Genomic DNA, 24,901 nt, shown 5'->3' on the forward strand with positions numbered 1-24,901 from the left:
AATTTAGAAATCAAGGCCTGGGTAGCGAGCTCATTATTATGGCTCAGATGTCATTGCTTCTAAGCCCTCAGCGGACGGAGCGAGGTTACACACACAATTACACACATGTATAGATACACATCCGTGCATAGTACATGTTCATAGAAGCATGCATCTCCAACTGTATTATACATGTGCTTCTATGCATCTACCACATTTCATTTTATTTTATTTTATTTTATTTTATTTTATTTTATTTTATTTTATTGCATCTACCACATTTTAAAACACAAGTTCAGGCTGGGGTGCCTGGGTGGTTCAGTGGGTTAAAGCCTCTGCCTTTGGATCAGGTCATGATCTCAGGGTGCTGGGATCGAGCCCCACCTCTGGCTCTCTGCTCTGCTCTGTGGGGAGCCTGCTTCCTCCTCTCTCTCTGCCTGCCTCTCTGCCTACTTGTGATCTCCGTCTGTCAAATAAGTAAATAAAATATTAAAAAATAATAATAATTGTTTAAAAAAAACCCCACAAGTTCAGGCTAATATCTGCAATTCCAACCCAGTGTCTCCGGGTTTTTCCCCAGCTTTCCGTGCTTATACATACCTTTCTGCAACAGTGAGAAACCCGACATTCTCCTCTATGTAGTTACTAACTGGCTCGATGAACGCAGGGAGTGCGACCAGCCTCCCAGCCACGCCAGTCATCTCCTCCCCCTCCCATGTCTGCTTCACCCACCCCTCCCCGGGACCCTCCCTTGGTCCCTCGCACCCATCAGGTCTCCCTCCACTCCTCCAGCCACTGAGGAAGGGGTGTAGGTGAATCGGTTAAATGCACAGAAGCACCGTGGGGTCGCTAGGAGGTTGAAGCCAAATTAGGAGCAATCCAAGGAGGCTTCCTACAGGAAGCTTGTTAATGCCTCTTCAGCATCAGCAAGCTAAATACCAGGAAAGAAGGAGAAATAACTATATATTCTAGGCAGAGGGAACAGCTCCGAAAAGGGCACGTGAGGGAAGGAAGGTTGGTGCCTTGTGAGACAGGCACGTTGTTCAATGGAGCGGGAGCAGACGTAGAGAGAGGAGAGCCGTAGAGAGAGGGCAGGACAGGTGAGCAGGGCCAGACGGTGCAAAGACTCCGATGCATCCGTTTGGATGAAACTGTTGGTTGGAATCTCTCCTTTCTCTCTTGGCATTTGGGTTCTCTGAATACCCTCAGATGAACTCATCTGTCATTTCCAAAGTTCATCGGCATCTCTCAGATGCAAATCTCATGAGGCAGGAACTCTGTCTTATTTACCCTTGTACTCCAACCTCTAGGAAAGTGCCTGGCACATAGTACATGCTCAATAAGTATTTGAACCACTAATGTGTATTTGTACCTCACATAGACTCTTCCACTCCACTGTCAAAACCAGGCAGTTGGCAAAGCTCAGCCAGCTCCCAGCTCAGGCAGCCCTACCGTCTACATTTGCATGGAAAGTGTAATGGGTCATGAAATTGCATCCGTTAGCACGCAGATGCTTGTAAATATATTTTGCAAACATTTCACCCTATAAAAATATAGGACCAAAGTACAAAATTCTTGAGAGGCAGCAGCTGGAAGTATTAGTTGAAATTAGAGAATATCATCATTTCCATTAAGTAGTGCCAAATTTTGTAATGCAAGTAACATCTTCATGTTAATTCTAAGAAACTGTCTGCCTCATTAGGCAAATAAGGCATCCCATGATTTGGATACAGAATAACCCCAGTGATAAATGAACCTCCTATTGTAATAGTTTCCCATTACAATTCCCTCCTTTGCAAAATGACTACAAGCAAGGTGGCCCGATCACGTTTCTGAGGCCCGTTTTATCAGTCAGCAGCAGCGCAACTGTGCTACAGTAATAAATGAATCCCCAACCTCAGTGTCCTAACAATATAAAGAAATTTAGGATACAAATAGGGCTACCCCCCTCCATCTTGTAGTAACTCTAGACCATGTGGTCTCTTGGGTCACTTACATCAGAGGAAGACAGGTGGCGATGACATTTGGCTCTCACTTCCCTCGGCCCAGTAGAGAAACCTATTTCTGTTCTCAGCCCAATGGCCAGGACTAGTCACGTGGCCCCACACTGACTATGGGGGAGGCTGAGGTTCAGGGAAGCGTGTGGACTGTTTGGTGAGCAGGTGCCCAGCGTCGGTCACTAGCATCATTTGGGCTGAGGAGAGGAGAGGACTGACTTCTTTCCAAATTGGGACCCACCCGAAGCTCCTTCAGGTCGTAAAGAGCGTGCAGGCGATCATAATAGCATAGAGTGGGAGGTCCCATGCCCAGCATCTCCATTTCTAGGACCATCACCTTAGATTCTAGATCCTCTCTGCCCTCCCCTGAACGTGGAGACATGTACACGTTCAGTAAGCAGGTGCTACTATTTGAAGTGATGCTCGATTCAGAATCCCATGGGAACCTTTTCCGTGGCAGGAATGAGTCAACCTTTCTCGGTGTGGAGGGAGAACGTGTGGCCGTGGTCTCTTGACCAAACCCAGCAGCAGAGCTCAGCGTCTAGGTAACCCGCACTGGACCCCTGGCCACAGAGTATAAGATTCTGATGGAAGTTCTGACCGAAAGCGGAATGTTAGAGGCAGAGATGCTCTTTTGAGACACCTGGACACTAACCTTGCTTTCTTCCCTTGGCTCAAGGTAGGACTCTCTCAAACTCTCTGAACTATGTTTCTTGCATAAGTTCTTCTCATATGCTGCTAAAACTCTCGTATAAAAGAAAGGTTCGGTGGCAAGAAGTGGGATTCTCATTTCCACCCACCCTACTTTGTTTGGTAGTGTTACCAGCAAAGCCCTCCAGGGCCTTAGGATTCTAGAAGCCAATTTAAGCCACAGTAAAATATGGCATCCTTGCTTTCTGTGGACACTTTTGTGATAAGATTTTGCATCTTTATCCGATTTTTTGAGGAATGACACGTTTTAGGATTGTTGGCTATACGTGATAGGGAATGGAACCACTGTGGCTGACACAATTTGGCAGTTAGTGGCCGCTGTTGAGCCTCACAGTGATGTCGGGGCTGGCCTCGTTGTGATTCTCTTCATTCTTTCCCTCTGGCCTGCAAGATGGCTGCTTCAGCTCCAGCTGTCACATCTGCATCCAAGGTAGAAGGGGTGGGAAGAGAAGGTGTCTATCTCACCTTTTCATTACATCTGGAGAACCCGAGATTCCCTGAAACATTATCCTTAAGCCACTGTTTCAATAGACTTCTCCCCATGTCTCACTGGCCAGAGCTATATCATATATCCACCCCTAAGGGATGGGAGAGGATGGCGAAACTAACTGCTTGCTTCCTTAGACCCTCTCAGAGAGGCAGGAAAGGAGGAACTATGCCCAGAAATGGGTGTTAAGTCAAACAACCTACAGTTAGCCCCAGGCACTTACCCAAATATATCACATGGGAGGGAGAGGAGACCATGGCATCCGTTCCTTGGCTCACCGAAAAATTCCACAGTCAGTTCCCTTAACTCTGCAGTTCCTCGGTTTAGGGTTATGTCTTCTTCAGGAAGATATTGTGCCACGCGGGCTGGAGGGTTCTTACTCTCCGCCGAGAACCGAATGCCTGCGGCAGGTCTCAGCTCCCTTCGGGTTGTTTACTATTTTCCAAGTCCCTGGGACTCTAGAAAGCATCGGGCCTCAGTAGAGCTCAAAATGTATATTAGCTCTTGGGTGCATTTTATTGATTTGGGCACAGGAGGGAAATTATACTGCTGAGGATTGTCACCCTGGACAGTTAAAATCCAAAGTAAATGAACTGAACAAACCTCTCCTTTAAATAGTGCTCAGAAATCAAAGAGCTGAAAAATGTAAATGGGATTCATTAGGAGCTGTGGAATTAGCTTTCTTGCAGTGCTCCGATACGTTTTCCTTGCAAATCTCAAGAACTTGAGCTCCTGGCAAGTTTAAGGTATGGTTAAGAATGGCTGAGTGGACCGCGGCCGGTGAGAGAAGCCACTTAATACGCCCATCTTAGGGCGCCTGGGTGGCTCAGTGGGTTAAGCCTCTGCTTTCAGCTCAGATCATGATCTCGGGGTCCTGGGATCGAGCCCGACATCAGGCTCTCTGCGTCGGGAGCCTGCTTCCTCCTCTCTCTCTCTCTGCCTTCCTCTCTGCCTACTTGTGATCTCTGTCTGTCAAATAAATAAAATCTTTATTAAAAAAATACGCCCACCTTAGGATACCCACTGGCCCTATAACAGCCCCCCCACACACACTTAAGCTTTCCAGCCCCCTCATCTGCCCTTGGGACAGTGTTAACATAGGCATGGCAAAGTGCTAACTAGAGTTCATTTCCATTGTGCTCATTTTAACACAGAGGAGTTGAGTATTCCGGAACTTCTGCTGTGTTTAGGTTTTTGCGTTCAAGATCCACGAGAATAATTACTGGTTCACCTTCCTTGGGTGGACTGACTCACTGGCGTTTAGTGGTTTGGTCTGGGCGTTTGACAGCCAGTCTGAGTGATACAAGCTGGAACTAACTGGTGGATGCATTCTTCTTGGTCTCCACCGTGTTTTGAAAATAGATTTCCTTTCAGAATCACATTTCTGGCTTCTTTGGGGAAAAAAAGGGAAAGATTTGATGATGCCGGCAAGTGTTTGCGGGTGTCGTCGCTGGGCTGGAGCCGAGCTTGGACCAGGACAGCTGCAGTCCCCAGCGTGCCCTGTTGCCTTCTGTTCTGCCCCATTCTCTCCCCCTGCATGGTTACCGTGTGTGTGGCACTGATGTCCCCCCTTCTGGATGGCCTCCCTCACGCAGCCGTTTCTGGACCACACCAGGAGAGAATGTGTGGTGAGCCCATGCTTCTCTCCAACCTTCTCCCCGTCTCTCAAGTCTTGCTCCCTGTCTGCCTCTCGGGCCACACCCCAGTATCAGTCAGATCCTGCCAGGCAGGGACCTGAGAACCCACACTCTCAACAGGGACCCCCTCCACCCTGTGGCTCCACAAGGAGGTAAGTTAAGAAAGTTCTCCTTGACAAACCAGCTCTCAGATGTGACTATGCACCAGAATCATCTGGGTGGCCTATTTTTTTTTATTTAAGAAAACATTTTTTTATTAAAAATGAATTTTTATTATATAAAAATTTTATTATTTCACTTTATTATTATAAAAATCAGATAAGCATTGTGTTATGCCCCGATAATGGGTCCATGATTAAAGGAATGAGACTGATACAAAGCGAAGGTCAAGCAAAGCTTTATTTCGCGCCAAGCATCAAGAATCTAACCGAACGTTCGGGGCCGCACCTCTTACAAGAGAGGGCGACCCTTCTCTGTTTCACAGTCTAGCTTTTATTTTTATTTTTTTTTATTTTACTTTATTTTTTTCAGCCTAACAGTATTCATTGTTTTTGCACCACACCCAGTGCTCCATGCAATCCGTGCCCTCTCTAATACCCACCACCTGGTCCCCCCAACCTCCCACCCCCCACCCCTTCAAAACCCTCAGATTGTTTTTCAGAGTCCATAGTCTCTCACGGTTCACCTCCTCTTCCAATTTCCCCCAACTCCCTTCTCCTCTCCATCTCCCCATGTCCTCCATGCTATTTGCTATGCTCCACAAATAAGTGAAACCATATGATAATTGACTCTCTCTGCTTGACATACTTCATTCAGCATAATCTCTTCCAGTCCCGTCCATAGCTTTTAAGGGCAAAGGCCATGTGGTCGGGCCTGGCCATGCACAGGTAGCCAATGAGATTGTAACATGCACAGGAAACTCCACAGTAATGCTAGGTGACCAACTAGTTGACCAACTGAGTTACAATTTACCCTAGTAGACATTTGAACCAGCCTATTATACTTTGATTGGGATTGGCGCCCAAAGGCTCCCAAAGGGCAGGGCCCATACTTCTTGGTAACCAGGGAGACAGTATGCATCCCCCCCCCCCCACTGATGGGATGTCTCCACCTGGCCTGACGCACCCTTATATCTGGGCTTTGTTCCCTGGAGCTGGTTTCCAGGGACTTGTCTCCAAGTAAATCCCCTGGGGGAAGGGGAGCAGGGACAGTTTCTAAATAGGTCCTTACACATTGCAGAAAGTTAGGAAAGCCAGATAAGCGAAACTAAGAACCTAAGGACCCCATGGTCACCTCATCCAGAGACTAAAAATCTTAACACCATAGTGTGTGACTTCTTTCTCTAGGCAAATACGTATGTGTGTGTTGACCAAAATGAGCTCGTACCGTATATGTTATTTTTAAACCTGCTTTTCTCAGTTAACAGTATCCATTTTTCTATGAGGAAAAAAATATATTCATTTTCCCCAGTTGACCCAAAAATGTCCTCTACAGTTAATGATTCTGTCTAAATGGAGATCCACTCCAGGACCACACGGCCGGATGCTAAGGGACTGGCCTATCTACTGTACACAAGGGCCCATCTTTTGGATTTATCTGGTCCTTTCCATACCGTGCCCCTTAGCATGCCACTCTATCCTGAGTGGTTTCTTTTTAATGCCTCTTTCAGGACTTCACTGGCCCCCTGGGAGTTAGTCTTCAGGGACTGGGGCCTGGCGATCTGCATTGTGTGTGTATTTCCCCAGATGGGGCTGAGCTTGAGAACTAAGGCATCTGGATTCCTCCAGCCAAGAAGGATGACTCGGTCCCTAAACCCACCCGAACCCTAGCCTCATGTGTCTGGATTCAAACAGGGCATTACAATATTGTGATTAATGAGAAAAATATATATTTGGTCATTCAGATGTGCAAAATAAATGGCTCAGATATATTTGGTCTTCCTTCAGGGTTAGTTCCCTGAGTATTGAGAGGGATAAGGCTGTCTTTTCTTATACTAATGCAGTGGCTTTTGGAAAGGACCCGGGCTTGTTGCCACTGAAGCAAACCATGGGGATGAGAGAGGGGCTGGAGACTGGCTTCGTTTGCCAATGGTCAGTGATGTCATCGGTTGTGTCCGGGTAACCAGGCCTCCCTAAACACCCAGGAGAGCAGGGAGGGGGTGGTCCGAGGGCTCCTGGCTTGGTGAGCACACGGCAGTTACAGGAGAATGGTGCCCGCAGAGAAGCTGTGGAGCTCCCCATACCGGGCTCCGTACATTTCGTCCATCTGCCGGTTCCTAATAGAAGTTATAGCCTTTTTACAGTAAACCAGTCATCTAGCAAGTAAATGTTTCCCCGAGTTCTGTGAGCTGCTCTAACAAATTAATCAAACCCAAGGAAGGAGTTGTGGGAGTCTCTGATTTATAGCCAGTCTGTGGACACAGGGGTGATGGCCGGACTCGCACTGGGCATCTGAAGTGGGGTGTTGGGGGCAGCCTTGCGGGACGGAGCCCTCCTCCTGGGAAATGTGATTCTCTCCCCAGGTAGATAGTGTCAGAACTGAGGTGAATTCTCAGATACCCTGGGCGTGTCTGAGAACTGCTTGTTGTGGGGGGACCCTCCCCCCCCACCATGTTGAAATCGGGAGCGGACACCCATAGAGAGATACAGTGGCCTCGGAGTCCGGAGTCTCTCTCCGATGCTTTGATGAAGAAGAGCCAAGCGTGGCCGTTTGTTTATCCTTACCCTGTGATAAGAAAGTCAACTTTGCTGGAAGGAGCGTCTATCTGAGGCTTGCAGCTGGGACACTTTTTTCCGGTCTTTGCTACGCTTGTAAGTTTCCCAGCAAAATGCACTCCCTCCGAGCTCCCGCTCCCAGTAGCAGGCTGTGTGTGACAGAGTAGGGTTACAAGAAGCCTGGAACACTCCAGAAGATCTTCAAATGCTGGGTTTGAAGCTGAGAACAAAGTCCACAGATCCCAAACCCACACACCAACCAGCGGGGGAATGGTGGGGTGGTACCAGGGTGGTCCAGCCAAGGCCGGGTCTGGTTGACCTTGTGCCTTGTACTTCCATGATAAATACAGTTTGTTTTTCCATGAGAACGTCCACAAAGATTCTCCGTTTGCCCAAAGCTAAATGTGTGATTTTGAGATGTGATTGGGAATTGTCATTCCCACAGTAAATGTGTCACCAACAGGAACGGCTGGCCGTCACTTGATAGGACCCCCCAGCTGGAAGTCTTACTGACCCCACCCTCCCTTCCTGGCAGCCATGCCCGGAAATCAGCTCGTCCCCGAGGATTCTCCTGCTCCGGGATGTTCAGAGCACTGTGCTCAGGGCCCTGACTCTGACACACGCCTCAGAGTCACCCAGGTTGCTTTTTATTTGAATTAAAGGAAAATATTACTACAAAAGTGTAATAGGCTCATGGTGGACATTTAGAGGAATCAGACTCACAAAACTGGGAGCATAAAATCACCATGGTCAGGCCGCCCCGAGATCGCTGCTGTCGACCCCTCCGTGCGCACCCTCAGAGGTCATGTCTGGGCAAGGAGGCAGGTGCATGTAGGGGAATCAGACTTTGAACCCACTTCTTCCTGGCAGGTTCGAGCCAGCTCAAGGCAGTTCCTCTCTCCAGGAGCTCACACCATGGGCTCATCCTTCCAGGATCAGGACACATGGTCTGAGAGGCCAGATTTGCTCTCGGTTCTCTGGAGTGGTGCCCAAGGGCCCTGGCTGGTGGCCAGCTGCGTGCCGCCTTCCACGACCCCAGCGCCCAGGATCTGAGCGCCTCTGCACTGTATAAACTCTTCCTCTCCATTTGCTTCCGGCAGGGTTTCCTGGTTCTCTCAAAGTCGCACGGCTCCTGTCTCAGTCAGCTTGGGCTGCCGTAACCTTAACAGACATAGTTCTGGAGGCCCCAAGTGGAAGCTGAAAGTGCCGGCATGTTCTGTGTCCAGTGAGAGCCTCTCCCTGGCCTGCAGGAGGCCACTTTCTCCCTGTGTCCTCATGGAAGGGGGAGAGAGAGCGAGCGCTCCAGTGTCGACACTTGTAAGGCCACTAATCCCATTGCACGGGCCCCACCCTCCTGTCCTTATCAGAACCCGCTCACCTCCCAAAGGCCCCACCTCTGAATGCTGTCACACTGGAGGTTAAGGTGTCGACCTATGACTTTTGTGGGGACACCAAACCTTCAGTCTATAATAGCACCAGAACCGAGCAAAGCAGTGATGTGGCCCAGCCCTGGAGAGGGTCCTTGTCACGATGCCAGTCTCACAGCCCTCCTGGGGTCAGCAAAGATGCCAGAGTCAGGAACAAGGTCATGGCCTGTGCTCTCTCTGATGCGGCCGTTCAGCAAGCTTAGCCCTAAGGGCCCCTTTTCCAGGCCGTCCTCTGTTCCCAGGGAGCGTACTGGCCAACCTCTCAGCACCCAATCACTTTCCTCAAGGCAAGAAAGCCAGGGAAGAGGTGTGCCCTCGAGACACCTGTGGCCACTCGCTGGTTGGTGCAGACCCTCCCCTTCCCATTGCTTTGGCTTGGGGCTCAGCGTGCCACCTGCCGGGCTGCTCAGAACCCAGGTCATGTTCCCTCTTCCCCAGGTCTGACCAACCTCGGTGGACACGGCTCCTGGCAGGGGCAGCTGGAGAGGAGGGGGAGCCTCACACAAGGGGGAGTCGGCGCTCCCCACCTGCTACTGAGCTGGTGCCCCCGAAATCATCTGGAGGTGACACTGGGCTGGACAGTGACCTTGAGCCTAGCAGACTGATGTTTGCAGAGGCTCCCTCTTCTTAGCTTTCAAAAGACTTCATTACTGATTCCAACCACAAAACAGGACCTGCCAGCAGGGCAGGGCATCTGGGTTTAAACCCACCCAGGTCAGAATGGGGGCTGCCTCCAGCCCCCCTCCCCGCCTGCTGCCCGGGGACCTGGAGAGGCTTATAAACACCTTGTGGGATGCTCAGCCAATCCCTCCTGTGACTGCCACAAAATTTTAACCTAGCTACACATATGCTAAAAAAAAAAAAAAAATGCAGAAGCCCCAAGTATAATATAAAGGAGAAAACAACGTACACTAGAATGTCTAGGTTAGTATGTGCCCCTGGAAGACAGAAGGTCATGGTTCAAGGTGAGCATCCTTAGACCGGTTCACCACAAGAAATACATCAGCTACAAACACAGGTCAGCACAGGTCCGCCTGGCGTTGGTCACTCAAAAAACACTCGGTGATAACATCGGCTAAGTGATTTTTCCAGAACTGGCAGGTGCAGAGCCAAACAAGCAACAAGCTCTCCTCCGAGGAAACGCAGAATAGATTGAGTTGTGCAGACGTACTTGGGGTTTAAATGTAAAATCGAGTGAAGTTCCAGAATGTGCAGAGAGCTCTTCTCTTCCCACCGAAGGAATGTCCATCGGGGTCATGAAAAATTTATGTGGAACAACTTTATGCGGTCCAAGACCCCCGCCTCCCACAAGAGGTATACGTCACCGCCTCCCACCAAATGCCAGTAATACTTCCAGCTACCATTAACAACCAAAATATACCTCCTGTGCCCTTCTAGAACGGGGGTCCCAAGCATACCCTCCTGTTGTCTTCCTCAAGTGACCTCAGCGGCCTATATTTGCACCCGGACTCCACTGCCTGAGAGCTGCCTGGCCCTTTGCAAGCCTCAGTTGTCCCATCTATGGGATGGGTGCGTGGAAGAAGTTAAACAGTAGCTCGGATCCCAGAGGACCCTTAGCACAGTACTTAACGAATAATACGTCTTAAGCGAGTGTTAGTTATAGCTTACAATTTACATTGTATATTATTTATGAGTGTCCATAAAATAACTGGGAGTGAATAAGAGCTTAAAAGCAATGAGCTGAGAATCGGAATGCTATTTATTTCACAGATTTCAGAGAGCGAGTACGATCCTAGAACCTCCATTATCCCGGTAATGGTCCCCCTGCTGGAGTTCAGAAGCTGTTCCTCGATGAGCACTTACAGCAGGAACGTCACAGAGGAAGAGACTCCATTCCTTCCTTCGATATGGGTCCTGGAATTCCTCGACAGTTTTCACGGGCAGTTTTCATGCCTTCAGGCCCCCGTAGGGAACTTCAGTATCCCCAGCCCAGTCCCTAAACTGAGATACTTTTTTTTTTTTTTAAGATTTTACTTATTTATTTGACAGAGGGAGAGTGAGAGGGAGAAGCAGACTCCCCGCTGAGCAGGGAGCCCACCCGATGTGGGGCTTGAGCCCAGGACCTGGGGTCTCGACTTGAGCTGAAGGGGCAGATGTCTAACTGACTGAGCCACCCAGGCACCCCCTAAATTGAGATACTAAACAGAAAGACACAAAGACAAAAGTCTAGGTCAAAGTCAGAAGCAGCACACGCGAAAGGCCTACAGCACAGGAGTCTCTGTAATCACACCGGCAGCATTTGGCGCCGTCCTCAAATTATGTAGGAAATGCACAAAGGAAGAGCTCCGTGGAGGGGGAGAAGGCTCTGAGAAGGACAAAGGGAATCTGGGACAGGAGAGGCTGGAGGAGGGAATGCGAACAGGTGGAAGGGGCCTGGGGCCACCTGGACGGAGGCTGATGGGTGCGGGGAACCCAGACTCACCTCTCTAGAGTCGGAGAACATAACCTGCTAGAAAAAAGGAAGTGCACCATTTAAAGCAAATTCCGTGTGTCACCGATGTCCCGATAGCCTGTCCCCAGGGATACACCTGGTGACATTCCCTGAGACCATGTCCCAGTCTGGGGAGGTAGCACTGATGCTACGAGGTGCCCGTGGGACCACACTGTGAGTGAGCAGGGGCGTCAGGCTTGGTCGCGGCTGTTGTGGTCTGGGAAAGGAAGCTTTCCCCTGGGAATATTATCCGTGCCTTTGCGAGGGCCTGTGGGAACTTTTTCCCAGAGCACAGCCTTGTTTCCGATGATGAATGGCTGGTCAGGAGTGAGCTGAAGTGACTCAGTTCCCGGGCATGAGAACCAGCCCAGAGTTTCTGTTACAATCTGCTGCCGGAGCCCAGTGACTCGGAAACAAGGGTCACGGTTCCTGGAGCACCGTATCTGCTAGGAACCAGGGCGGCTACTGAGCTCTACCCCCCACCCAGAGTTTTGGTGGTGTGGGCCCAAGTACGCGTGTGCAGGCGATCATATCGGGGAACCAGGCTAAGCTTGTGCGGTCCTTCATTCAGTGAACGCTTAATGCGAGGCTTTTTTAAAATTTTTTCAATTTATTTATTTTCAGAAAAACAGTATTCATTATTTTTTCACCACACCCAGTGCTCCATGCAATCCATGCCCTCCATAATACCCACCACCTGGTACCCCAACCTCCCACCCCCCTGCCACTTCAAACCCCTCAGATTGTTTTTCAGAGTCCATAGTCTCTCATGGTTCACCTCCCCTTCCAATTTACCCCAACTCCCTTCTCCTCTCTAACACCCCTTGTCCTCCATGATATTTGTTATGCTGCACAAATAAGTGAAACCATATGATAATTGACTCTCTCTGCTTGACTTATTTCACTCAGCATAATCTCTTCCAGTCCCGTCCATGTTGCTACAAAAGTTGGGTATTCATCCTTTCTGATGGAGGCATCATACTCCATAGTGTATATGGACCACATCTTCCTTATCCATTCGTCTGTTGAAGGGCATCTTGGTTCTTTCCATAGTTTGGCGACTTGTGGCCATGGCTGCTATAAACATTGGAGTACAGATGGCCCTTCTTTTCACGACATCTGTATCCTTGGGGTAACTACCCAGGAGTGCAATGGCAGGGTCATAGGGAAGTTCTATGTTTAATTTCTTGAGGAATTTCCACACTGTTCTCCAAAGAGGCTGCACCAACTTGCATTCCCACCAACAGTGTAAGAGGGTTCCCCTTTCTCCACGTCCTCTCCAACACATGTTGTTTCCTGTTTTGTTAATTTTGGCCATTCTAACTGGTGTGAGGTGGTATCTCAATGTGGTTTTAATTTGAATCTCCCTGAGGGCTAATGATGATGAACATTTTTTCATGTGTCTGATAGCCATTTGTATGTCTTGACTGGAGAAGTGTCTGTTCATATCTTCTTCCCATTTTTTGATATGTTTGCCTGTTTCGTGTGTGTTGAGATTGAGAAGTTCTTTACAGATCCTGGATATCAACCTTTTGTCTGTACTGTCATTTGCAAATATCTTCTCCCATTCCGTGGGTTGCCTCTTTGTTTTCTTGACTGTTTCCTTTGCTGTGCAGAAGCTTTTGATTTTGATGAAGTCCCAAAAGTTTATTTTCGCTTTTGTTTCTTTTGCCTTTGGAGACATATCTTGAAAGCAGTTGCTGTGGCTGATATCGAAGAGATTACGGCCTATGTTCTCCTCTAGGATTCTGATGGATTCCTGTCTCACGTTGAGGTCTTTTATCCATTTTGAGTTTATCTTTGTATACGGTGTAAGAGAATGTTCGAGTTTCATTCTTCTAGATATAGCTGTCCAGTTTTCCCAGCACCATTTATTGAAGAGACTGTCTTTTTTCCACTGTATATTTTTTCCTGTTTTGTCGAAGATTAATTGACCATAGAGTTGAGTGTCTATATCTGGGCTCTCTACTCTGTTCCACTGGTCTATGTGTCTGTTTTTATGCCAGTACCATGCTGTCTTGGTGATCACAGCTTTGTAATAAAGCTTGAAATCAGGTAACGTGATGCCCCCAGCTTTATTTTGGTTTTTCAACATTTCCTTAGCGATTTGGGGTCTCTTCTGATTCCATACAAATTTTAGGATTATTTGCTCCAGCTCTTTGAAGAATACCGGTGGAATTTTGATCAGAATGGCATTAAAAGTATAGATTGCTCTAGGCAGTTTAGACATTTTAACAATGTTTATTCTTCTGATCCAAGAGCATGGAATGGTCTTCCATCTTTTTGTGTCTTCTTCAATTTCTTTCATGAGTGTTCTGTAGTTCCTCGAGTACGATGCTTTACCTCTTTGGTTAGGTTTATTCCCAGGTATCTTATGGTTCTTGGTGCTATAGTAAATGGAATTGATTCTCTAATTTCCCTTTCTGTATTTTCATTGTTAGTGTATAAGAAAGCCACTGATTGGGGCGCCTGGGTGGCTCAGTGGGTTAAGCCGCTGCCTTCGGCTCAGGTCATGATCTCAGGGTCCTGGGATCGAGTCCCACATCGGGCTCTCTGCTCAGCAGGGAGCCTGCTTCCCTCTCTCTCTCTCTGCCTGCCTCTCTGCCTGCTTGTGATCTCTCTCTGTCAAATAAATAAATAAAATCTTTAAAAAAAAAAAAAAAAAAAGAAAGCCACTGATTTCTGCACATTGACTTTGTATCCTGCCACGTTGCTGAATTGCTGTATGAGTTCTAGTAGTTTGGGGGTGGAGTCTTTTGGGTTTTCCATATAAAGAATCATGTCATCTGCAAAGAGAGAGAGTTTGACTTCTTCATTGCCAATTTGGATAATGCGAGGCTTCTGACCTTTTGGTGCGTTTGTCTCCCTCTAGTGGAAGGAAACAAATAACACACAAGGTGGGTGAGAATGCGGAGAATATTTTTGGCCATGCAAAGTTAGCCGCCTGGGGTAAGGGTGAGTGCTGTGTGGTTTTCAACAGACTGGGCAGGAAAGGCTTGTCTGGGGAATTAACACTGAGCACAGCCTGAAAGAGGTGAGAGAATGAGTCCCGTCCGTAACAGGAGGAAGAGCACTCCAGAACAGAACTAACATGTGCAAAGGTCCTGAGGCAGGGGAACATCTGACACATTGGAGGGTCCCTAAGGCAATGAGGATGGAGTAAAGGGAGAGGGGAGAGAAGCAGGAGGTGAGTTGGAAGAAGCAGAGGAGCAGATCACACATATCCGTGCAGGTGTTGTGAGAAGCCTAACTTTTACTCACACGGAAAGGTGAGCCATCGCAGATTCTGAGCAGACGAGTGACTCGCTCAGGCTTTCATTTTATAGGACTCCCCTGGCTGGCATCTGGAAGAGATACTAAAGTGCAGGAGTGCATAAGGAGAAGTGAAGAGACTGTCTTGCTATACAGCTGATATGGGCTGGGCTGGGCATGTGGCAGTAGTGAGTGGTGGTCAGATTCTGCCTGGGTTGGGGAGGGGGAGCTGACAGCTTGGCTGAGGAATTGTAGGCACACTGCAAGAGAAAGAAAAGTCAGGGAACACCTAAGGCTCATGACTCCCAGCGATCAGCCAGAGAACCCACTTCTCCAAGGGGATACTAGTGTTGCCAGTGGCCACCATGCCCTCCGTCAGTGGTACTGGGAGGATTTTGACATTGAGAAGCTACCTCCCTTCAGAGTGGCCTTTCCTGCCGGACAGGAAACAGCTCTTCGAGGTTTGAGCCCCTGGTGGTTTGGGGTGTAGGTACGACCATCTAGTCTTCTAGAAGACCCTCTGCTCAGCTCTCCTATGCTGAGGGGTAGGGCAGGGTCCTTAGAGTTTTCCTCCAGCTCACTAACTCAGCGGTGGTCGAGAGAAGACTGCGTCAGTGGTGAGAGCCGGCTGCAAGGGGTTGTGGCCATTGGGTAGGTCATGTGGTGACCAGAAGCTAAAGTTAGCCGGAACCTGAATTCAAAGTAGTTTCCACATGGGGAACTAATAATTAATAAGGTCAATTAATAAACTAATAACTTACAAAGGTGAATTTATTTCACCGTTTCAGACATGTCTTCTGATCTGTAAAATGGGGGTGAGCATTCCCTACCTCGTAGGATTATTGAGAGAAGGATAAATCACTTAGCACAGCGCCTGCGATGCGCCGTTCAGTAATCAGACATCAAGTGAATAAGTGAATTAATGTCTTCACCTGCCAGATACCCAGTAATTCCCTCCTGTCATTTCTGAGAGACAGGGAAGTGAGCTTTGGTCCCCCCCCCTTCCTGTGTCATTTTGCTGATCCCTGCCACCTTTTAACCTCTTCTCCCCTATTTTGGGTGGTAATGACTTTATGTTTAATCATAGTGGCGCCCTTGATTTAATGTCTTTGAAGGTTAAGCCCTGTCTTGGGAGCTTTACGTGAATTCTCTCGAATCCTCATCTCGCAGCAGGGTAAGAGGCTGGCCACGTCCAGGGGAGGCTCCTGAGGCTAAGGGCTTCTCCAAGGCCACAGAGTGGTTGAAGACAGAGAATCAGACTTAAACCTTGGGCCTGCAAGGGTGGGAGGTGACCTTGGGAATGATGCTGACAACGACACTGACAAGGACGACGATGATGATGATAAGGAGAGGCGGCAGAAGGGACGAGAGAAGAAGGAACAAACCCATCGCCACGCTTGGTATTCGCACTTTCTAGGTTTTAATTGTTTAATCCTCATAATGAGCTTTGACCAGTAGCTCCTGTTACTGACCCACTTTATAGGGGAGGAAGCTGGAGCCCTGTGGGATCCGTCACTTGCCCGGGATCACGTAGCTGCTGAGTGGCACTGCAGGACTTGCGGTCCCAGCAGCCATGGCCCCGAAACCTTTATCCTTGATGCCACACTGTTGGGCCTGCCTCGTGCCTGCCCTTTGTCCTAATTTCCAAATGTCCTCCCCGGGGCACATCCCTCCATGGTCACGAGCAAATCTTCCTCCTTCCCAGGGCAGGCCTTTCATTCCTCGCAGTTGTGCGTCCCCAAAGGACTTTGAAGGTCACAGTGGCATGTTTGTCACTTTGATTAAAAAGTTTATGCTGAATTCAAACCCGTCAAGAAACAACAACTCGGCCAAAAGCGGGGGCATTTCTCATTGGACGGTGCATATTCTCACTCCCGTCTGTGATATATTTCATTTTCTCTCCAGGTACCCTCAAATGTTCTAATTTAAAAAAAAAAAAAAAAGGCACTAGAAAGCGTATCCACAGGTGAACATTCTTCTGCTCTGATGTGACTTTTAGGAAGTCTCATTCCTGATATGCAAAGTCATCTGTAAGGAGCCCGGGCATGGGAGGGAAGGCGGATGGATGCATTATTCATCGGGCCTGCTCGTGAGAGCCTGCCGGTGTTGATTTACCACCACCCCAGCGCTCTGGACGAGCTCAGTTAGAGACACACTCGCAGCTTCCAGAGTTGCGTACTTGATAAGTTATGAGAGACGTTTCGGAGACATCACGCCCGTGCGAAGCTCTAGATGGAATTGTTTATCTTTGCCTCTGCTTGTCCGTTTTGTCCGATGAGCTGGCAGGACTCCCCGTGGTAAGAATCAGGTCTTAATGCCTGCTCCGAACCGCAGGACGGGACACGCGGCCCTGTCCCTCTCCCGAGCCAAAGACACATCTCTTGTAAATGAGGCAGCCCTCGAGAGGGAAAGTGTGAGAGGACTGACCTGAAGCAGTGCCCTCGCCTGCTGGGACTCGGGGTTTTGCACCAGATGTTCGAGGTCTACACCTTCAGCGTGGGTCCAAGGGGGGCCTCTGCTGTCCTGGAGGGGAAAGGTCCCTGTCTTCAGCCGCTCATCAACAGAGCCGTTAGTTTAATGACTCAGCAGCCCGGAGCTCCCAGCATGCGTGAGAATCACCAGGAGGCTTTGTTAAGATGCCCAGGGCTGGGCCTGGGCCTGCCACCCTCTTCCTTACTTGATAGATACCAGTTTCTTAGGGCTGCCAGAACAAACACCACCAAGTTGGTGGCTTAAAGCCACAGAAATGTATGTTCTCACCCTGCTGAAGACCGGAAGTCCAAAATCAAGGGGCCCTGCTGCCTTCAAAGCCTCTAGGGGAGAATATTGGCTGCCTCTTCCAGCCTCCGGTGGTTCCACGGGCTCCTGGGGGGATGACCACCCTGCCTCCGCCTGGCCTCCACCTTCACATGGACTCGTCTTGAATATCCCTTTGCTTCTCTCTTACAAAGACAGTTGCCATCGGATTTGGGACGTATCTGGATAATTCGGGATGAGATCCCCATGAGATCCTTAACTTGATTACATCCACAAAGAGTCCTCCTCCACACAAAGTCACATGCACGGGCTCCAGGGATTAGGACCTGGCCGTGGCCTTCAGGGAGCCTCATTCACCCCATCACAGCACACCTGGAGTGAGTCACAAGAATGTACGTTTTTGCCTTTCTAACACGTTCACAATGGATGCTGGAAGTTGCTAGGAGGTTGGACTAGGAGGGCCGTACGGCTACTCTGAAGGGAGAGAAAGAATACAATGCCTCTTTGAAATAGGACCTTTTCTGTAGAGTTCTTAAAATAGATTTTATCTCACGGGATTGATTTATGGCCTCCATTAAGCCAGATGCATAGCTCTACCACTAAAATTAATTTTTAAGTTGCTAACCCTTAATTATTTGTAGACGATAGAACCAAAAATTTTGGAAGCAATATGGAAATAGTCTTTGTATTCAGTCTATAATGGATGCTATTTAAAACAATGGCTTTTCATATTCCCCTATAAATGAAGCAGCTGACATTCACAGCCGTAGACTGTTCAAATGCTTTGTGTCCGCAAAAGGGAGTGAAGACCATCAGACTGTAAACGGTGATTTTTTTCCTCGCCCAGGCAGGTTTTAGTAGAATGGTGTGTTTCTGTAGGAAGAACACTTAATTCTGGATTCAGATGCTGGGTGTGCTCTCTTTTTGGCTCTGAGACATCGGGTCTTAGTTTGCTTGTCAAAACAGCGTGGGCGATAATATTTTGTCCTAATAATTAGCAGGCTTATTATGATGATCAATTAAGAACACTTTGTAAACTGTCAAGTGTTTTGAAATATGGTATCTGGGTAATGATGAGGTGGAGGAGAAATTCGAGGGAAGGTAACCCGTGGAAGTCTGTGTACCACGGTAGGTCCCCAAGGAAACTTCCAGTCCACGGGATGTCCAGTGGGCTTCTCCTGGGTCTCGGTGGGCCTTTCTCAAAGACGTCCACGATATCTGCCATGTCCCATGGTCTTCTTAATGAATGGGGGGGGACGGGACTTTATCCCATCCCCTCGGACCAGGAACTTGACTTGGTGCAAACTGAAAGCCAAGGAAGTGACTTCTCAGGTGAGGTCATAAAGGGTCATGCCCCTTCACTTTGTTCCCTGGGAGTCTCACTCCCGGAGTTCCACCGTCCCGGAGACACCACGCTGTGAGGAGGCCCAGAGTCACCCACACACGGAAACTGCACGGAAGGTCCCTAGGGCTGCGTGAAGAGAGCGAGAGGGATGATGTCTTTATCCCTCAACTACGTCCATTCTCCGTCCGAACCAAGAGAGACCCCAAGCCCGAGCCCCAGAACTGCCCAGCCCAGCTGAGTCCCTCCTGCATTCCTGACCCACAAAAACCTGAGCAGATAAGCAAATACATGGTACTGTTTTGAGCCTTGAAGCTGTAGGGCGATTTGCTACGCAACAGTCAATAAGGGGAACATTTTTTATAATCCATCGTAACCAAGGGCCTATCAAGTGTGTGTTGAAAAGACTGTAGTTAATCAAATGCTCTCTCTTCTAGCCCCTCACACCCTCATGCAGGCCCTTTGCTACGTACCTCCCCTTTTGCATTTCAAACACACCTTCTGGGAACGGTCTAGACCAGAGACCCTTACTTTGCTTCACAGCCCGACTTTCAGTTTCTATCAAAGCCTTGGTTTGGGTGCCATGAACTGATGTCAAGTCTCTTCCACTAGACCCTGAGTTCCAGGATGGCTCCGACTGGACTCTACCCAACCGTCCTCACCTTTAATCCCCTGTACCCAGCCCAGCGCCTGGCGCCCAGCAGACACAAACAGGACATCAGATGAACACATGCCAGAGAGCATTGTCTGATGCCACGTGGAACCTTATTCATTTCCTATCATCGTAGGGTGCCTAATCGGCCCATCTGTTTCTCAGTTAGCCCTTTCTAAAGCCGGCCTCAGGGTCCTGTAAGAAATCAGAAAGGAAGGGACCTCCTCAGGCCTGGAGAATTCAGAAAGGTTTCTATGGCAGGGATTTAACCGGTATCTGAGAAACCTCGGCGAGCATCTTGGGACTCCTGAGGGCCACGAAAGGAATGAGTTTTGGAGACACCGATCCAGGCATGTCTGCGTGGCTGCCCTTCTTCTCGCTGTCAGTTTCCTCACAGAGAACACAGATGTTGGAGATCAAGTGCTCGGTTTTCTGGCAGTGAGAAGCAGGATGTTCGTCTGCTTTCTCAGGCCGGCTTCTCAGCGCTCCGGCGGTAGCCTGCGGGCTGGGAGGGTTACCAGATGGCCCCAGTCCAGGACACCAGTTATAATGTAAATTCAGAGAGTGGTGCCCTGAGGACAGTTCACACAAGAACGGAGCCTCCTAAACTCCGGCTCCTTGGCAACCTGGGTCCTCCCCATTGCTTTTCAAATGTACAAACCACCCCACACCCGCATGTTCCCCGTCCTTTGATTCCTGACCGCACTGAGGGTTGTGCTAATAGGTCCCTGAAATCAGAGACTTACATACAGGCAAACATAAGACAGTGAAATGAATCAGCTGTGAATTGAGTCCCATAAATCTATCATCTTTCCATCTGGCCCACAGATTGTCCATGTTGGATAGAATGACCTGTAGCCTCATTTGAGATTCACCCAAGCCTGTGGAGATGATTTTAAGCTTTGGTCCCATAAACCAGTCTCTTAGCGTCATTCCTGGGACTCAGGAGGAGGGAGTCACAGACACTTCCTGAGCGTGCCCTCTATCCCGTGTGTTATACACTAAATTCTTTACACAAACAACTCCACGTGATCCTCACAACAACCCCATGAACTGTATACACTAGGAAAATTCTCATTTTTTGGAATTTGGAGAACTTGGAATTTTGGAAGACAGAGGCACAGAAAGTCACCTACATTTTACAGGTCACACGGGTAGGAAGTAGCAGAGCTAGAATGTGAGCCCCGCCTGACTCCAGAGCTTGAGGTCTTGACGAGACGTGGAATGCCGGTGGCCACCGAAGGAATGACAGAGAAAAAAAGAAAGGGAGGGACCCCTGAAAGCAAATGTTACTGTCGTGTTTTTCTTCTCGTTGTATTTTTCCTCATAGCACACACCGGTGTCAGAGGTCAAGTTGTTTTGTTTTGTTTTCCACTCTCCAGGTTACTTTGAACTTTTTGATTCCGATTGTAAACTAACCTACCATTATTCTTACTCCCCCAACTGAAGGGTCTGGCTCCCAGAGCGCCCCCTATTGACCACATGCTCTACTTCCTCTCCCAACCTGGCGCCATGTACATGCTCTTTCCGGCCGGTTATTAAGACCTGAGTTATAGAAAAGTAGAAAAGGGCAGAGAACCGTGATGTACCCTCAAGAGAGCTCCCACTGGTGTGGTGTCATTGTACCGCGGGGACGTGATTATCCAGGCTGCTGAAAGCCACCAGCGCTTACTAGCCCAACCACCTGTACAAATATGCAGAAATAGTGCCAACCAATTCCTTTTTCTGAAAGTAAAATACACTTAAGCCACCAGCTCTTTCCAGAAAGGACCATCAGCTGACCATGATTTGTATGTAGGTTGACTTCTGCAGCTTGTCTTTCCCATGTACAAAGTAGTGATAATACGTACCTTATAGACCAGTGCCGTTTATGATAGGACCAAAGTCGAGCCCCAGTACTGTGCCTGATATGCAGGGAGCTAGCAGGAAGTCAAAGTTACATTTGTCAATGTCATTACTGATATGTAATTTAGGTCTCAGTCTTCTTTATCTTTGAGTAATAAGACAATATTTTGTTCTCCACCCCCATTCCCTTTAAACCTAGATATAGTAAGCTCTATTTTGTTTGGGTACCCCAATTTTTTATTTTAATTTAGATCCTAATTGTTTAATCTCATCCATAACCAGCTGCAATCTGCCCTTCTGGAGGACATGGCTTCTTAAAGCACATCTGAGCTCCCCTTCGCCACCCTGATTTATAATGCGATATTTAGCACCCTCAGCTGCTTCTAAAACCCAAGGGGCAAATTGGTTTCCTAGCAACCACATAAATGCAATTGCTAACGGTACAGTTTAGCCCCATTTTGTTATAATGAAATAATATGTCTTAGGAGAATGAAAAGCCGAGGTGTGCTAGATAAGGTTAGTACTGTGGAGAAAAACTGCTTCTTTAGGACAGATTAGCAAAGTGGGAATTGTGCTGGTCACCCCCTGGTTCTCTATGACTCACTGTTTTCTAGAACGGAGGTCTGACCATGTGAGTCTTCAGGCGAGGAGAAGACAGTAGCCATGGCTATTATGCCCAGGAGTCTTTAAACAGATGTACATTTGGATTCATTTGGGAGTGGAGCCCATCCACCCCAGCTGTGTCGTTTACAGGCCACCTCATGCAGGCCTGCCTGGTCCCCGAAGGTATCTGACATCAGATCCCTTGGGAAAGAACACCATGATGTCTCTTCTCTCAAAATGAAATCCATAAATAATATTACTACCTACACACATAACTTGAAAACAATTCTCAATATCATGCCATGACTTTAATATAACAGAAATTAAAAGAAAGGAGTTTACAATAATATGTATTTAAAATGTAAATGTTCAGGCGTGACTATGAATGATAAAATGATGCAGTTGGATATTTGCACCTATTTATGACAAATCGGCTTGAATTTAGGGGAAGCAAGATGACTCAGAACCCATTCTGCAGGACATACACCGGGGGTGGGAAGGGCCAACGCACAGACACGCGCAGGCGCATGAGAACAGAGCGAATCTGTTTAGAGGAGATTAAAATCACACGCAAAAAAAAAAAAAAAAAAAAAATCTCATGTATTGAGAGAGGTTTTTCGCTCAGGAAACCTTAAGGACGTTTTCCACTTACATGAATGCCGGGTGGGAGCCTAGGAGCCAAGTCCAAATCGAGAGGATTCTCTGCCGAGGGACCGCCCTTCAAGTTTGGGAAATGCTTGCATCCTTCTTTGCTTCGGCTGCTGAAAGCCAACAGATGTCCCCGGATTGTAGTGACCAGCACTCCCGCTGGCCCCGTAGGCTCTCAGATTTCCCATGGTGGCTTTTCACCACCAGGCGGTTCTCCCTGCCCGACCTTATTTCTCTGTTCCCCCCAAACCTTCATCCATTGGTCCATTCATTGAATCACACCGATCGTTCTAATAGCAACGTCGTTGTAGCCTTGTCTCTGTTTCCTCACCGGGAGGGTAAATGGCTTCACAAGACTTTGCTATAAACGTACCCATAGTACTGTGCACCCACGCTGCAAATATTTCCTAGGACTAGATGGTGAACACTTCTGGGCCCAAATCCTCCAGGTTATCCCCTGCCCCCACTGCTGCTGCGCCTTATGTGTCTTCCCGGAAAGCTCGGTTCAGAAGCACACACATACCCGTCTCCCCCTTGCAGGGTTCTTCCGGTGGCGGGGCCCCTCTCCACTTTCGCTTCGGTGTTCTCCTTCTTCACCAGCGCTCCCCCGAGCGCACTGTGTATGGATGTTTTAATGGCTCCGTGGTCATTCATTTTATGGGTGAATCATCCCTTTTGAAATATTGGTTGGGTGGTTGTTCTTACAGTGCAAAATGCCTAAAACAGAGAACAAAGTAGCCCATGCCCTCAGGATTCAGAAAACCAAATGAACATTTTTCTTGGAGCTAGAGAAACATGGCGGATGAGGGAAGTACAGTCACAAAGGGGGCGGACAGTAAGTGACGTCACAGCAAGAGGAACTAACCCCCCCCTTCCTCTTGAGTTCCCATTGTCTCTCCTCAAACAGCCCTATCAACTGCTCCTTCTTTCAGAAGGAGGAGAAAGAGATCATGGCTGCACTCGCTGGACAGGCTAAGTCATGTTCCTGCCCACCTCCACATTGATGCATGCATCGAGATCCCTGACACATGGGCTTACGTTACCTTTGATGGCAGAAGGGTCTTTGGAGAAGTGAGACAGTTCAGGCCCTCGATTTGGAGAGGGGATCCCGGGGGCCCCAGTGTCATCTTGAGGGTCCTTATGGGAGGGATACAATAGTAGGAGAGGAGAGATGGTGCGGTGCTCACGGATTCCTAGATGGGGTGGGGGGGCCAAGCGCCAAGGAAAGCAAGTCACCTCCAGAAGGTGGGAAACACAAGGAAATAGGTTCTCCTCCAGAGCCTCCAGGAGAGAATGCCGCCATGAGCCTCCTGACCTCCAGAACCCTTTGACGAGAGAATAAACATGTGTGGTTTGAAGACACTGAGGTTGTGCTCATTTGCTATGGCAAACCTCCTACTCCAGCAAATGCTCACTTTTATTTGCATAAGGACCATACTCCGTATATGCACAACTTGGTTGTTCTTTACTAATAATAGTCCCTTGCTGCTTAATTTTTCACGGGCACCTGCCTTTCCCCAGATTGGGTCTAGAAGCACCTCGAAGGCAGAAGCTGTGTTTAGTATCACATCCTCTGGGCTCGCTTTTTAGTAGGAGGAAACATAGCTGCTCGGTTGAAACTGCAAAAGGACACCGAGGAAGTCAGAGCAGGCAGCGGACAGTTTCGGTGTCTGTGTTCCAGGAGCCCTCAGCCCACCTGGATTTCAGCTGCATCCGTGATGGGCACCCGTCCTTCCACGCCAGCATCTGGAAAGCATTCAAGGGTTTTTCCAAAGCCCCGGGAGTTGTGCACTAACACAGGGCAGCCTGGAATTGGGGAGGTTAATATCCCCAGTGGAGTGTCTAGCTAGTGGGGGACAGGGGTCAGTGGGACAGTGTCCAGCCCCCTGTGTAAGGAAAAAACAGTTCTGGGACGAGTTCTGCCTGCTTCCTCAGAGGGGCCCAGTGGGACTGAGTTTATTTCCCGTAACCAGGTCAGTACCACACCTGTGGGGACTTTTCTCCTTCCTTCTCTCCCTCTCCCTCACTCCTACTTCCGGAATCTACCCCCACCCCACAGAAACCACCTGCTCCCACGCACTTTTCTTGGACTCAGCTCTGGGAGAGCTTAAGCACCAACCCCAGATTGGCCTCTCTTCTGGCTCAGGAGGCTTTACCAGGTCCTTCTCCGAGACCCTAGTTTTCTTATCTGTAAAATGAAGAGAACAGAATCTGCCTCAACAGATTGCCGTAAAGTTGAAAAGAGATATAATGCCTCTGAAATACCAGGTCCATTGTTCATAAGCGGCCATTGTTAAAACCATTTGATGACTATTACGGAGCATTAATTGTCTTATAAGAAATAAATTGATAGCATGCATACAGTCAGAGTCCTGAGAAGAAACTGAATTTTTCTAAA

General features: G+C 48.5%; 1 protein-coding gene across 2 annotated transcripts in view; it reads left to right on the forward strand.

Annotated features, from left to right (window-relative positions):
- CDH13 (cadherin 13) overlaps positions 1–24,901 on the forward strand; it is a 1,398,954-nt gene that overhangs the window by 1,062,300 nt on the left and 311,753 nt on the right. The window lies entirely within an intron of this gene.

Source organism: Mustela erminea, chromosome 19, assembly GCF_009829155.1.
Source record: "Mustela erminea isolate mMusErm1 chromosome 19, mMusErm1.Pri, whole genome shotgun sequence".
NCBI lineage: Eukaryota > Metazoa > Chordata > Mammalia > Carnivora > Mustelidae > Mustela > Mustela erminea.